Here is a 15,438-nt window from a genome sequence, read left to right on the forward strand (position 1 = left end):
CTCTTGACTTGCTAGCCAGAAACCAAAGAATACTGGTACCTTGAGCCTACTGAGGAGCCACAAGGCTATATAGGAGCAGTACTGTTATGGAATTATTAAGACAAAGGTTCAACTGATCCAATAATGGGTAGAGGTCAAGCTCAAGGTACACGTAATTAAGTTAAAAAAGAATTTGAACTGTAGAGGAGGACAAGTGGAAATTTCAATACTTCCACATTCCTGGTTTTGTTCTCTAAGAGATCATCCACTTCAATACTTCATGGATGTATGGAAAGCAATATCCAGAGCTGGAGGGGTGGGCGACAGTGTGAATCACATCCTAGACCTATGGTATGATGCGTGGGGAGAGAGGAGGCCTTCCTCTTCAGGAAGGAACTGGGCAGGGCAGGACATAAAGTCTAAGGTCCAAGGTGGATGTGGTCTAATGGGAACTAGCCTGATGCTAATAATGGTACCCCAAGCCTGCTTCCAAGCATAAACTCACCGTGCATGGGGGTGGAAGTCATTTCTAGATCCTATCTAGTAGAGAGATGGTTATGTCACAGTCTGGGATCTCACCATATTAGGTCTTCTTCAAGGTTGAGTAACAAACTTTTGACCCTTAGCAGAGCCAGAGGCTCGGTGGAAGAACTTACCTCGTGATCCAGTCTTTCAAACAATCACTACCATGTGTCAGATCATTATGATTTTATATCCTCTTTGATATGGGGTCTTTATGTTGTGTTTTATGACACGGTTTACATCCACTGTTTATTTTCATATATTGTATGTGTCATTTTATATTCAGGAAAAATTTAATTTAAAAACAAATAAGAAAACAGCTGGGATATTACATAAAGTAGCATTGGCATGACAAATGGATACATTTCATGGGTAATAGAAACTTAAACTTTTGGGTCTAAAGCTTTTAGAGGGAGGTGAATATTTGTTCTCTACATGAACAGCTCAATGGAAGATTAAAACCAAGCAGTGCAGTTCCCAAGCTTGAATGTCACACAGACCAATGGTTATTGCTTGACTTGAAGTTGACTTTCAATGCTCCAAGTCAAGGAACACATATAAAATTGGGCAGCACACGGGAGCAACCAGACGAGGCATTGGTAGTATTAGTGAATGCCAAAGGGTTCAGAAAGATTAAGATGTTTAAAGTTCTAGTCTCCTTTAAAGAGCTCTTTGTAACAGAAATAACAATATATAAAATAATAATATATAAAAAGGAAATATTAACCATATTACTTTTAGAAAAATTTAGAAAATTTTGATTTTTTAATTATTACATGTAGAAAAATTCTCAAGATTGGCATGGATGACATGGCTTTTTATTTTTTTTTGGAATCAATCCCTAGTTCTACTGATAATCCAATTCTGTCACCAAAGAATAAACTTGGCCTACTATTTGGGTTCTGGTCATTCTTCCTAACATACTGCAAATGGTGCTTACCAACCATGGGGCTCTAAACCAAGCGCTCCTGATGTCCTCTCAGACCCGTGCTCTAGGGACAAACTAGAGAGCATCACCAAGTGATCAGAGTTGGCTACACGTGGGATTGTATCAGTCCGTCTTTGTTTTCCTTAGTCTTCCTCTTTCTATTTTTAGCAGCCTATCATGCTGCAGTACAGCAACATGCGAAAACGATATAGAGAAAGCACTGTGGAGGAGCCTTGCTTGTGGCTTTTGGCATTGCATTATATGTGACATTGGATGGGCGACTAAGACTATAGAATGGTAGGAACACTCAGGAAGCTTTCCTGTGTGGATTCACAGGAAGGAAGCAGCGTGGGTGAGTCAGGAAGCAGGGAGGCAACAGGAAGAATAAGATGACGTCAGCTTCTGAGCTATGGGGAACTAGAAATCGAGAACAATGGTGAAAGTGTGTGTAGGAAGGATTTCAGTTAGCATGGGATGTGCTAACTTGCTAGCTCCGGCAAGCAACTGTGCAAGAGAGCTTCAACAGAGACAGAAATGGAGGCTTGGGGAGAGGAAGCAATATCTGGGGTGAAGAAGAGCGCAGGAAAGCATCTACCAGGCAGGTGTGAACTCCCAAGGTAAGTGGAGCCATGCCTGGGGACTGTGAGTGAGCATGTGCAGGAGGGAACTGGTCTGCAGAGCAGAAGCCGAACTGATGGAGATGTGAGGTTTACTTACAGGTTAAGTAAGCTGAAGATGAGCTGGACCGAAGTTGCCTGGGAAATACCTGGTTGCAGGTGCAACACTTATAAAGTGCAAAGCAGGGTTAGAGTCTTGAGTGAAGGTGGGGTGAATAAAATAGGAAGACAGTCGATTTATCATTCAATGGCTTTGGCCATGCTGGGACCACTGGTTATTATGGCTCAAACCGGGACAAAAGGCTGAGGTACCTACTTAACATATCAAAGGGGGCCTGACCTCCAGGTTCTCCCTGCATCCCTGGATCCCTCCCTGGTATAGGCTATGGCTGGCATGCCTCGCCCTCTACCCTGAACTCTCCAGCCCAGGGACTGGGCTACCCATCCCCCGGAGGGTCTTCCTTATATAATCCAGATATTTTGATTACCTGTTTCTTTTGGACCTTGAGCCTCCTGGCTGCTGCATCTGGTTCCCCTTCCCCTCTCCCACAAGGCCTGGGTCAGTCTAGTCGTGTCCACCCTGAACTCTCCCAGATGTCTGTAAAAACTTTCTCCTCCACCATCCCTGGGAACAGTCCTCTCCTCTCCTCTCCTCTCCTCTCCTCTCCTCTCCTCTCCTCTCCTCTCCTCTCCTCTCCTCTCCTCTCCTCTCCATTTCTTTTTTCAGCACTGGGCATCACGGGATGAAAGCGTTAGGTATCTCTGCACTCCCCCTTCACACAGACTTCCTCCAAATCTCACTTCCTATTATATACCCCTGAAGGAGCAAAGCCACGGTCACCCCACAGTGCTCCATCCTCGGACTTCTCTGGCTGAGCATCAACAAGGCACCGATTTCCCGTCTTTAGCTGTCTTTATCTTGGCTTGAGGTGAAAGCTAATGTTACACCCTGCTTATCTATGAACTCCCCCATTGCTCTTCCTGCCACCTCTAGCCTACATCTCCTCTTCGCTTGCTTCCCCAGAACTGAAAATGTTGGGCCAAATGTTATGCATGTGTTTTTTTCCCTCTCACTTTATATTTTTCTCTGACACAGTTTTAAACAGTTAATGATTTCCACATTGACACCTATAATGCTAATTTTTGAGGTAATATATTCAGCCGCTACTAGACTTTTTGCTTGGCTGTCTTTTTTTTTATTGTTTTCATTGAGCTATATATTTTCTCTGCTCCTCTCCCTTCCTCTTCCCTCCCCTTCCACCTTCTCCCGTGATCCCCATGCTCCCAATTTACTCAGGACATCTTTTCTTTTTCTACTTCCTATGTAGATTAGATCCATGTATGTCTCTCTTAGAGTCGTCATTGTTGTCTAGGTTCTCTGGGGTTGTGAATTGTAGGCTAGTTTTTCTTTGCTTTTTGTCTAAAAGCCATGTGAGATTATATTATATTTGTCTTTCTGGGTCTTGGTTACCTCACTCAATATGATGCTTTTCTAGATCCATCCATTTGCCTGTAAGTTTCAAGATGTCATTATTTTTTTCCTGCTATGCAGTACACCATTGTGTAAATGTACCACATTTTCTTCATCCATTCTTTGGTTGAGGATCATTTGGGTTGTTTCCAGGTTCTGGCTATTACAAACACTGCTGCTATGAACATAGTTGAGCACATATTTCCTTGTGGTATGACTGTTGCTTGGATGTCTTAAATGTTTCAGTTCAACAGTGCTCAAGCCAAATTCAGATTAGCCTTCCCATCAATTACGGACAAACCAGAGCCTCTTTCCCATTCCATGGCACCAAGCATGCCCATCCTTTCTGTTGTTAAAGGAACACAGGAATACATCCTTACCACCTTCCTTTTCTCTGCCATCAGCTTAATCAGAAAGTTCTGCTGCTTTTACTTCCCTAATGCCCTTTTCCACACTCTGCTACCACTATCTCCATTCAAGGCTCACTCATTTACTACCATCCCCACAACAATTGATTTTTATCAGTCATTTTATTATTTCAAACAATGTCCTCCAAGCTCTTTGATGCATTTTCCACTGAATAATGAGGTCTGCAGCCCATTTCTCTCAAATCTCAGAGATTGCAAGTGTGCTGACCCAAGAAACATTATTGTAGTAGCCCTGTGTGTCTTTGGAGCAAGGTCACAAAGCCTAGCTTGGTTTGCTGGACTACACACATGGGGATCATGACAACCCAGTCACATAGCGGAACAACATATAGACAACCAAGGTTGTAGTTATAGCCATTGGGTTACCAAGACACAAACAGCGAGCGAGAAAGTGATTCTACCCTTTAATCAGCTGTTCACTCTTGGTTTTTAATTCATCCCAGCTAAAGCTCCAAACCTTATGCAATGGCCCTAAGACATTCACTTTCTTTTTCTATATTCTCACCCTGAATGGCTGTCTACATCCCAGGAAGTTTTAATCCTTTGGCACAATGCAAAAGATTACTTTAATCTGGTGAATTTTGGGGGGCAGTTTGGTATGCAGCAATAGTGACTGACACATGGATATATCTCATTTGTCTTTACATATTTTCAACCCACAAGAGCAACTGAGTACATCTCAGTGCTCTTGACTAAGGATCTGAATTGTTTCCCCCCCCCTTTGACTTTTTGAGACTTGTGTAGCCTAGCTCTACAGTCCAGCTGCCTTGAATTCACAGAGATCTGCCCGTCTCTGCTTCCTGGCTATGGAGATTGAAGGTGTGCACCACCACCACTTGGCAGAATCAGAATTCTTAGTGTGACCCTGAGGACACTAAGTGTCTCTACCCTTGGCTCGCAGCCCCCACCCTTTACTCTGTCCTCCAATAACTCTGGCTTCCTTCCAGGTCTCTGAATCTACTCTGCTCTTTTCTGCCATAACGATTTCTTTGTGAGCCGCTTTCCTCATGGCCCTGTGCTCACCTTTCATGACAACCCAACAGACCGGTCAGGCTTCCTCACTGCGGTCAGTTTGACGAAACACTCATGGTCACATTTCCCTGTCATCTTTCTTCGTAGTCCCCTGTGCATTTCCAGAGTGACTCTTGGCACTGTGACAGGGATTTTATACTTCTCTCTGAAGGCTATAACAGACACAGAATGACTTGTGTTCAACATTTGTGGTATTAATCTAGCGAAAGGATATACAATGGATTGAATTAAGAATCATACATACATCTTTACATGTCGGGGCTTCTTGTTATTCAGTGTTCTGTTTCTGTAACAAATACTTGGACCCTCAGTTTCTAAGGAAGAAAGATCCATTATTGCCCAAGGATTTGAGCTATAACTGCTTTGTGCTATTGCTTTTGGGCTGTGGTTAGGGAGAACATTGTGGTGGGGAGCATGTTGGAGAAGAAGATATTAAAGTCATGGTGGTTGGTGATTCCTAGCGAGATAGAACCAACAGAAACGATATATATATGATAAAGAAGATGGATTCGATTGGCCCATGTGGTACCCTGAGTAGTCTTATGATGACTGTCTATAGTCTGGGGAGGTGAGGTACTCAGGAACCCACAAGGATAGCTGACTCAGTAGTGCCGACCTGAGCTGAAGACCTAGAAGAGCAGTTCTCAACCTTCCTAATGCTGTCACTCTTGTGTTGACCCCCAATCAGAAAATTATTTCGCCGGGTGATGGTGGCGCACGCCTTTAATCCCAGCACTCGGGAGGCAGAGGCAGGCAGATCTCTGTGAGTTCGAGGCCAGCCTGGTCTACAAGAGCTAGTTCCAGGACAGGAACCAAAAGCTACGGAGAAACCCTGTCTTGAAAAATCCAAAAAAAAAAAAAGATAAAAAAGATAAAAAAGATAGAAAAATATTTCATCGCTACTTCATAACTGTAATTTTGCTGTTATCAATCATAATGTAAACATTTGTTGTGAAGAATATCTGATATGTGACTCCAAAGGGTATCTGTTGGGAGCTGCTGCCCATTTGAGGAAGGGTCTTTACTTTTCAGCTAACTCTTCCAGGAAATACCATCCCAGATACCATACCCAGTTAAACAACAACTAAAATTAATCATTGCAAGTCCACCCCTATGTCAGCTTGGTACTCAACAGCATCTCCATATGTTTTGCTTAATTTTCAAATGAAAAAAATAATGAGGTCATAATTCTGCCTAATATAACAATACTGCTTGTAACCTCTCCCCATAAGTGTGATTCCTCTTCCAAAAACAGATCATAAAGTCTCTTTTAAAAATATTTATTTTTTGTGTCTATTGTGTGCCTGCATGTATTGTGGGTGCAGGAGCCCATGGAGGTCAGAAGAGGCATCGGATCCCCCCGAACTGGAGCTGCAGGTTGCACTGAATAGTAGATACCGGAAACTGAACTTGGGTCCTCTGCAAGAGCAGAAAGCATTGTTAACCACTGAGCTATCTCTCTGGTCCAGACTGCTCTTGAGGAAATAGATTCGTAACAGTTAACTACTGATATCTCCATTGATGCCACATTACATGATGAAGAAATAGAGGAAAGAAAACACATTTGCTTAATGTATGTTTGCAAAAGCACAGACACACACAAAAAAATGGTGATTACAAATATACCTTCCTGTAATTAATCATCTAGCTTTAGCTGGCATTTATAACACCCTCTGCTGCCCAGTTTGTATTTCTTCCACCCCTGCCAGCACCTGAGTAGGTCTTGGTTCTCCACTTTGGTGACTCACACACTCATTCCTGAGGGGTCTAGCACATTTATCATCCTGCCTGGATTGGGTTGTTGTAGTTTCCCATGGATCTTAATCACAGGGCACAGCCAAACCCGGAGGAATCTGTTACACTCCAGACATTCTTTTGGGAAGAAGCAGTCCACTTTCCCTGTGGTAGCTTGGATCAGTCATTCCTGGTAACGATGTAACTCCTTTCTTCACTGGTTGACTCTTGGGTATCCAGAACCTGAAGTGACTAGAAGAAGTCTGAATTCAACTTTTAGTTCAATGGGATACTTTTTGTGTTCTTGACAGAAGCTCCCCATTTGGAATAAAAACACATAGACCAGCAAAGCATATAGCAATAGGAACAGTTGCTCATGGGTCACCATCGATTGTGGTGAGGTGTGCATTCTCATTTCCACTCCTGGCTGTAGGACAAACTGTACCATACGTAGGATGCTGATGTGGAATACCCATAGCCTTTTGGAGACTCTGCCGCAGGCCTCCAGGCTTTTGCCACGTGCGAGTGCTGTAATTATATCTTTAAAAGTCCCTGTCACCATTCTTTCATACAAGTGGAGTCTGTGAGCTGCTGAGCTTCTTTGTTCGTGAAAAAGATTTCATTTTCAGGAGCAATGCTGTGTGGGATAGCAAGATGGGGGATAAGGCGTTCTGTTAGGTCCATGGATGCCTGCTTTGGCTGAAGCATTACACACAGAAAAGGAAAAGCCAAACCCAAAATAAGTGCACCAGCGAATACAAAATATTATAGTTTCCTTGACGGAAGTGGGCCAAATTAGTTAACCCGACACCAGGTTTCTGACTAAGCACTGTGTGAAATGGTGCCTTATTGGCAGCTAAGTATTGGTAGCTTAGCTGCTGTGTGAAATGGTGACAGATAAGTATTGGTAGCTTAGCTGCTGTTGGTAGATCTGGCCCTCAGCAATAGCTGTAGCCTGGTCAGCCTTGGTGAGTGGGAGACCATGTTGTTGGTTCTATGTACAACCTCCACCCTTGCCACCATGGCTGTTTTGTTCATAGGTCCACCTGGAAATGACAGGGAAAGAGGTTGATACCATTTATATGAAACACCAGTAACTTTATATCCTTTGACTATTTGGAGAGCTCCACCTTCGTGGCTTTCCTCCAAATGTCTTTCTCATCAATTTTCCAGTCATTCTTATAAGCCGCAGACCAACTGGTTACAGCTCATGAGTCAGTATGTAATCACACATCTGGCCATTTTCCTAGAAAACGAAGTAAGGAATGGGTAGTATATCAGGGTCCCACAGCTGCATAGGGGGCATGTACACCATGTTAAAACTCCCTCCTTCCAGTGCACACCTTTTAAAGGGTTCCACTGTCTCCTTATAACGTTGTCAGCCAGCTAGTGACCAAACCTTTAACACACGGATCTCTGGGGTACCATTATCTAACAATAGTAGGTGTTTATTGGATTGTTTATCTGTTTCCCATAATAGACAGTCAACATCTCTAGGGAAGAGGCCACAGCTATTTTTGGGTTGTTCCCAGTAATGTTCTTGTTGTAGTGCATGTTACACAAAACTGAGAATGCATTTGCAGGGGTAAACAAGCCTTAGCAGTCAACTGGAAAGGCCCTTACAAGAATTTCTTAACTAATGGACTATATTTAGTAGCTTGAGGAATGGGGAAGACAGAAAGATGAGGCAGCTATAAATATCCTCTTGACGAAATTACTGTCATGGAGTAACAAGAGATATTATTAAATACCTCCTGAGGCTAGCTAAGGTTCTGTTCTGATAGTCACTGTGATGGGCACTTCCACTCTTCAGTTTGTTCGTCAAACCCCAATGGGACAAGTCTGGTAGAAGTCTTATTTTTCAAATGAAAGAAGAGAGGCTTCTAGAGAACAGACAACTAGACCAGGGTTCTATAGTTACCAAGTGACTGGGCAAGACTTGAACCACGAATTTTTATTGAAGTGACTGGGACAGAAACATGATAATGTTTTCCATACACATTATTTCAGAGAGAGAAGAAGTAGGAAGTAAAGCAGGTTGGATCATTTTTTTCAGCACTTACAGCTTTTCCTATTTGTATATAGCAATAATCTTGCGAATACTGTGATTCGGATAAAGCCCTCAGCACCTACGGGAGAGCAGCTGATACTAGAGCAGACCCTTACTGTAACTATTTGGAAAATTGAATAGGGGCACTCAAAGGGTGGGATAAAGGGCAGCAGGGCAGAACACTCTAGACCTCAGTGCAGCCATGGCAAAGAGCATCCAGAGGACCACGAGGGTTGAAAAAAAAAAGGAATCAGGAGACAAAAATTGTATACACGCACTTTAATTCTGTTGACGGTTTAAAGAAATGACAGTGAAGGTTCATGGAAGGCATCTAACGAAAACGGAAATAAATAAACCCCAAAAGTAAATGAAAATTTGCCTAACTAAAGAATACAGTATCTGTCATGAAAAGGTGACTAGATTAGAGGAGCAGCAGTGAAAGTACACAGACGAAAAATAGCAAGGGACCGGAAGACAGGGTAAGAGAAACAACAGTTAGATTACGCAGCAGAAAAAGACCGGGGGTCTCGAGGATATGGTAACAGACACCAAGAAACCTTAGTAAAGAGAAGGGAGGAAGGCTGAAGAATTGAAACAATATACCTAGGGATTTATGACACAGTACCGAGCAGCGTCCCGAGGCCTGAGCCTCAACGATGAGAACAAAGCGCCTTATACAAAAGGAGAGACAAGTAAAGAGGCCACCGAGTTGAAAAGTGCAGGGAAATGTGGGTTTATTTCAGCCCCACAGAAGCAATGCAGGCTGGTCTGCCCAAGAGTAGGGATGGCCTGACCCTTGAGCGTGATGGAAGAAAGGCAGAGTTAGGGTGGATGAGAATCCCATCTAGAGGTAAAACAAGGGAGAGTCAGACGTGGTGGCTGGTGATGGGGATAACTGGGGCAATGCGACTGGGTAGAGGCACTGAGAGGCAAGTGCGTCAGACCCTGCCTTCCTGTAGAGGCTCCCGGGACCCACCTAGACACAGGCATTCTGAGAGATTCTAAAACCAGTTGCCACAGCGTAGATAAGCCCTGGAGGGGATGCCAGGATCCTAGGGAGACTTTATTTCATCAAAGAAGGTCCCACAGTCCCTTTCAGTTTATCTCTGCTCAGATGAGATGCCTTCAAAAGTGGAGAATACGCAACTCCTGTGCTCACTGATGCCAGAAACTGAGATCTGTGGTGTGTCTGACTCCTCTCAGGTCCGGAACCCTCATGTATGCCTGTTCAAGGAGGGAAGAGGATTCTGCTTGCCAGTGGGCAGCCATGGGCTGAGGCCTTTGGGGTTTCTGAAGAAACTTGGTTTAGCTGGGTGGCTGGGAAGTCTGAAGCCTCCTGTGGCTACATTTTGCTTTTGCCATACTGGGATGGGAATGAGAACGGATTCTGATAATATCACAATGCCTAGTGCCATTTGTCCCTGGAGGTACCTCCATGTTTGAGGAGCTGGTGAGGTTCCTAGGTTATTTCGAATCGTACTACATGACAGAGGGAGGCACAGCCTGTGCTCTGTGCGGGATGAGGGACTGTTGTCTCGAACAGGAAAAGGTTGTACTGACTGAAGCTCGCCTTCCGCACCCATTTGTTAAGACCAGTATCATTCTTCAGTTTTGATTTCTTTCAAAGCATATTCATGTCAGTGAGGTAGTAGCCACACCCACGGCCCCACAAGTCCAATTTCACAAGGTGATCTTTGTACAGGATGTCAATGCATCTTTCTCCGTACTCTTGTAGGCACCTCCCTCATATTTATATTGCAGATCCAGATTCGGAAAAATCACTTTGCTAAGTAGCAGAATTAAGGCTGCAGGCCCAGCCTTCTCTTCTGAGCACCAAGTCTTTTCGGTATCTTCTATTTCCTAGGATTTGATTACTTACTTAGTAAAACTTGTCCAGATGCATTCTTTTTCATCCTGCTTTAGGGAACACCATCTCTAACCCACCAGGCATTTTTTATTTTGTTCCATGGAGATCATAATCTCAAGTATTATTCTGTATCTCATGTGCCCAGCTAGATTTGTAATACAGGTCTAAATTCATGTTGAGAAAGACAACTTTGTTTTTGTTGAGGGAAAGTGTGACGGAGAGCAATGGCAGCTGTTTTAATCAACTTTGGAAAAATGAGATAAGGGGTTGAAGAAAGGGAACCAAGTGTTTGCAGCTGGAGAGTGGGAGTGTGTACGGGGGTGATAACAGCTATCTAGGGGGGAAGGGAGGAAAAGAGAGTGGGGAGGAGGCGAGAGCAGGCATGGGAGTCGAGGCGAGCTGTGGATGGAAGCCATCCTGCAGAGCAGAGTGAGGTACAGCAGTCCCCAGGCTTCAGCGCACAGCTGCACAGCTTTTGAGCTGCAGGATTCTAAGTCAGCCAATGACTTCTTAGGGGAAGTAGTCCTGTGGTGTGTGCTGCATGGGAAGTGCAACGCGATATCATCAGGGAGAGGCACTTCCTGTCCACAGAAGCGGCAAGCTTTTCCCTTGGAGGGTTGAGTATGAAAACAGACCCCTGTGGCTGGCTACAAAGTGTCTCTGCATGCCCCCTCCCCAGGTCAATAGCAAAGGCTCCACAGGAGCGGAGTGATTGGCTGATGGATGGAGCAGAAGGGCAGGCAGAGCTGTGGTCAGTTAGGTTTGACTCTGTCTTCACAGTGTTGGGAAGTGGGAGCATACAGACCAACCCTGTGCTCATCCACTAGCTCAATCAGATTAACTTCCAGTTCCTTTGAGGACTGCAGAGATGGTTCACAGGTTAAGAGCACTGGGTCCTCTCCCAGAGGATCTCGGTTCTATCCCCAGTATCCACATATTTGTCCACAACTAACTGTAGGCTCCAATGGAGTCTGCACTCTCTTCTGATTTCTGAGAGTTACTGCACACATGTGGTGCACATTCATATATACACAGGCACACAACACACATACACACAAAGATATAAAGAAATACATAAAAATACATAAAAATTGTAAGTTCCTTTAGGACAGACCTAGAGGTAGAAACATGGATTTGTCTTAGTTTCAACATTAATATTCTATTTTTCAAAATTAAGGGTTTTTTTTTGCTTTTCTTGTTTTTGCTTGTTCTTTTTGAAATGAAGTTAAAATTTTAAGCAGAATGTCAGATTAAAATACTCTTGCAGTTGGGCAATGGTGGTGCACACTTTTAATCCCACACTCTTGAGACAGAGGCAGACAGATCTCTGTGAGTTCAAGGCCAGCCTGCTCTACAGAGCAAGTTCTAGGACAGCCAGGACTGTTACCCAGAGAAACTCTGTCTTGAAAAACAAACAAACAAATAACAATTATATATGGCAATATAATAATAATAATAATATGGCAATTGTAAGTCTATCACATTTAAAAACTTATAACACATGACTATCTCAATTACAAATTTATCAGGCCAAACATCTCATTTAAACACTAATTATTAATTTAATGTATCTAAGTTTCCTTCTTAAGTACTTCGACCAAGATCCTCCCAAGTAATAGATTAATTCTCACGAAGTTACTTTTTCTTAGGAATTTCAATGTTATAGATAGGCTTAGAAATTGTATATAAACATAATAAGGCTTTTCTTAAAATTGCAAATCTAATTACGCCGTTAAAAGGGGACAATTTGAAGGGGCCGGAAATGGATTTTTGTTGATTTGTTTTTGTTTTTGTTGTTATAAAAGAGGGTCATTCTGGAGTTGTGAGATGGTTCACATGTTGCTCTTCTAGCAGTGGGTCCAGGTTTGAGCCCTGCCCCACATATTCATATGCTCCTGTAACTCCACTACCCCAAGGGATTCAGTGCCCTCTCTGGCCTCTGAAGGTCCTTTCTCATGGTGCACCTAAACTCATGCAGGTTCACGCACATGAATACAAATGAAACCAGTTAAAAAAAAAATAACAAAGTAATTCTATTGACAAACTATACAAAGCATGCATGGTAATTTCCCATGCTGTTTATTTTAGCACATTTTCAGACTTTGGTAATGAATCCTTTTGAAATCTACCCAATGTCTGGAGTTAGCAAAGCCCCCGCTACTGAATTAGCATACTGACTACTATCTTACAGGTATTCACTGATCTCTTGAACACCACATGACCTTTTAGGATCACAATGTCAGCACAGAACAAGCAAAACGAGGGGGCAGACCACCTCTCTGCATGCCTTGGGTGTTAGAAACAGAAGCAGCATGGCCTGTAAGGCTGTCTTGAAAAGTTTCCACAAAAACCAAGTGCTCACAAAGATAGCTTGTGTCTGTCCATAAGGAACTTGCCTCTAACCTCAGCACCCAGGAAGCTGAGGAAGGTGGTTCTTGAATTTGAAGACTGAACTACATAGCAAAAGCTATCTCCAACAAAGCAAAGCAAAGCAAAGCAAAACAAAACAATAACAGACCCTGAGAGTAGCAGGAAAGGAGAATGAGACACTATGGAATAGCTCCTTCTTTCACTCTCCTAAATCCCAATTATGTCCTTTCCTCTGGCACACAGAAGGAGGCAGAAGAGTCTAGACAGTTGCTGGGGAAACTACTTCATATTGTCAGTCTTGACCAGCAACCTCCAGTCACCGTGCATACGTGATGCCTTGTGCATTAATGTGGACTGAGAAAGCCCAAAGCAATTGGCTGAAACAAGATTTCAGTCTAACTTTTGTCTCTCAGATAAGACCGCCTGGGTAGGCCAGTGCTTGTAGAACCGTAGGTGGAGCCGGATCATGAAGGCACTCAGATTTCAGTTCCTGCTAACTTGTTGTTCCTCGTCCCTTTGAACTGTGGCCCTTATTGTTGTGGGTGAAACTGGCCTGGAAAAGTCAGTATGTAACAGGGTTCAGCTCAAGATGTGATTCTTGTGTAGCTCCCTGATTAGGATAGAGATCTTGCCTGCTGAATGAGAAGTTACCCTATGCCTGGCCAGAGGTACAATCTATGTGCTGTTGTGGCCCTGTATACCAGGGGATCTGCATTTCTACCACTAACTGCCTTTTCAACTTTCATGCATTCATTGCTTCTGCATCTCCTTGAGTACCATAAAAGAGCAAAGACCAACTTTGGCTCATGGTTCAAGGGTTCAGTACATGGATGTTTGGACCCACGTACTTGGGCAGAAAATCATGGTTACCAGGGTATTGGCAGAGATGCTACTTTGCTTCATTGTAGGACACCGATAGAGAGGGGCACAGGAAAGGGCTCAGGCAAGAAGTAGCCACAAAGACATACTCCAAGGACCTACTTCCACCAAAGACGCTGTATGTGAGTTTTTACTGTCTTCCCAATAAGGCCATCATACTATGAATGGACCCAGGAATTAATTATCAATGAGTCCAGAGCCCTTGTCATTTTGCTATTGCTGGGAAGGCCATCACAAATACAGCTAGAGCTGAGCTTCCCTGATCTGGGCATTTCTTAGTAATCCAATCAAGTTGACAACCAAGACGAAAACTGCATATTTCCCAATGTTCCCTTTTTGTCTTCCCTGGAGGAGCACTAGGTAGTCACTACCTTAACTCTATAATCTATGTTTTGAAATGCTTAGTGTACAGATATTTGGAATTAATTTCTTTTTTGTTTGTTTGTTTTTTTGTTTGTTTGTTTGTTTTGAGACAGGGTTTCTCTGTAGCTTTGGTGCCTGTCCCGGAACTAGCTCTTGTAGACCAGGCTGGCCTCGAACTCCCAGAGATTCGCCTGCCTCTGCCTCGCGAGTGCTGGGATTAAAGGTGTGTGCCACCACGGCACAGCTGGAATTAATTTCTTAAATTAAGGGATCTGTTATTGCTCAAGATTGCTAGTGTTTGTCACAGTGTGTTGTATTCACGCCACTCAAAAACATATATCTTCCGGTAGATAAGGTACCCAAGGCTTATTTAGAATTTATGTGATTTTCCCAAAGGCTGGACAGAAATCTTCTGGGTGAAATAGTGGTTCTAGGAGGGAAATGAACAACTTTTTGTAAAGGTCCCTTCTTATCTCTGGACTGTGTCTGAGTTTCTCATGAATCAGCTATGTGGCTTTGGGCATGCCTCATCCCACTGTCTTAGGAATCCGAGTCTGTGCCAGTGGCTTGAAGGCGTTAGGGATGGATGTTTTCAAGTCAATCTTTCCTTTCCCATTTGCCCTTTAGTTCCCTCCACTTTGACTTCTGCCGCAAACGGTGCTCTAACCAATCTAACCCTCCTTACCAGCTACCAAGAATCTTATCTTATCTGGAACATATCAGCTGATTAAGTAGTTTCGGTAAACTGCTGTCTGATGCTGGCCTTTGACCTCATGTGATAGGAGATGTGTTGGACGCAGAGACACTCTCAGTGGGGGCTTCTAGGCTCAGGGGCAGGGGCACAGTGATGGAACCTCAGAAATCCTCTTTAATTTCTCCTTCTAACCGAGTATAGGACCTGGAAAATTAGTTCATTTGCTCAGAAGCCGGACATGAAGTCCTTCTGGTTTTTATCAGTTTGGTAGATAAAAATATGTAGTAAGAGTCTAAAAATGCATTTTCATTATGGGGTGCAGAATATATTGAATATTTATGTGTTTTTTGGCCATCTGTGATTTTTTATTTGGTATATTGTGATTTTTTTTATCAACACTTTTTTTTTTTTTATTGGCTGACAAGAATCTCTTAAATTGTTAGGGATATTAAAAGTCGGCCCAAGTCAGGAACTCCTCCCCAGCTTTCGTATGTGCTTCAATTC

The 15,438-nt window shown here is 43.3% G+C and overlaps 1 protein-coding gene across 1 annotated transcript in view; it reads left to right on the plus strand.

Moving 5' to 3' along the window:
* The first annotated feature begins 1,888 nt into the window (after positions 1 to 1,888).
* The window catches only part of Il1rl1 (interleukin 1 receptor like 1), a 45,590-nt gene continuing 32,040 nt past the window's right edge, over positions 1,889 to 15,438 (plus strand). Inside the window, exon 1 of the mRNA XM_057751243.1 lies at positions 1,889 to 2,046. The gene's annotated coding sequence lies outside the window, so the exon portion shown is untranslated. The remainder of the gene's footprint in view (positions 2,047 to 15,438) is intronic.

This window comes from Chionomys nivalis, chromosome 19 (assembly GCF_950005125.1).
Source record: "Chionomys nivalis chromosome 19, mChiNiv1.1, whole genome shotgun sequence".
Taxonomy (NCBI): domain Eukaryota; kingdom Metazoa; phylum Chordata; class Mammalia; order Rodentia; family Cricetidae; genus Chionomys; species Chionomys nivalis.